Here is a 641-nt window from a genome sequence, read left to right on the forward strand (position 1 = left end):
TCGTCACAACAGGCGCCTTAGAGAAGCCGTGGCCTACCTCACAGGCGTCCAAGCGACAACTCGTGTCGCGGCGACAAGTGGTAGTAGAAGACACGCCCAGCTTTAAATTCCATATGGAATTCCTGTTAATTTCCAGATGGATCTGGTTTTTCCATACGGAATCTCGTTTCCACAATGGAATTTGGTATGGAATAATTTTCCGGTATGGATTTGTGAAAATCCACTATGGAACTTGATCTGGAATAATTTCCACTGTGGATTTGTGATTTTCCACTATGGATTACTGATTTTCCATTCTGGAATATTTCCCATTATGGTCGGCTGCATTTTTTCCACTATGGATTTGCAAATTCAATCATAACTTTTTAACTAAGTGTAACACAGAAATTTTGACTGAAGCACTGCGAATAATACGTCGAAATGTTTACTCTCTGATAGAAAAGTAAAAATCGCGATACTCAACTCGGCTGTATCTTCGTAACAAGTTGTCGAATCGAAAATCTGACCGCATATTTTGCGTTATTAGCGAAAGTTTACATGGGTGCTGTGTCCTTTCACGTAAACAAGCAGCTTGGTGATTGATGCTTCTCCATGCTGGTTTCACAATCCAGATGGATTTCACTATCCATATGGATTTGTGT

The 641-nt window shown here is 40.4% G+C and overlaps 1 protein-coding gene across 2 annotated transcripts in view; it reads right to left on the minus strand.

Annotated features, from left to right (window-relative positions):
• Positions 1-641, minus strand: part of LOC113214159 (uncharacterized) — a 39,709-nt gene that overhangs the window by 9,354 nt on the left and 29,714 nt on the right. The window lies entirely within an intron of this gene.

The sequence above is a fragment of the Frankliniella occidentalis genome, unplaced genomic scaffold, assembly GCF_000697945.3.
Source record: "Frankliniella occidentalis isolate FOCC.00 unplaced genomic scaffold, Focc_3.1 Scaffold123, whole genome shotgun sequence".
In the NCBI taxonomy this organism is placed as follows: domain Eukaryota; kingdom Metazoa; phylum Arthropoda; class Insecta; order Thysanoptera; family Thripidae; genus Frankliniella; species Frankliniella occidentalis.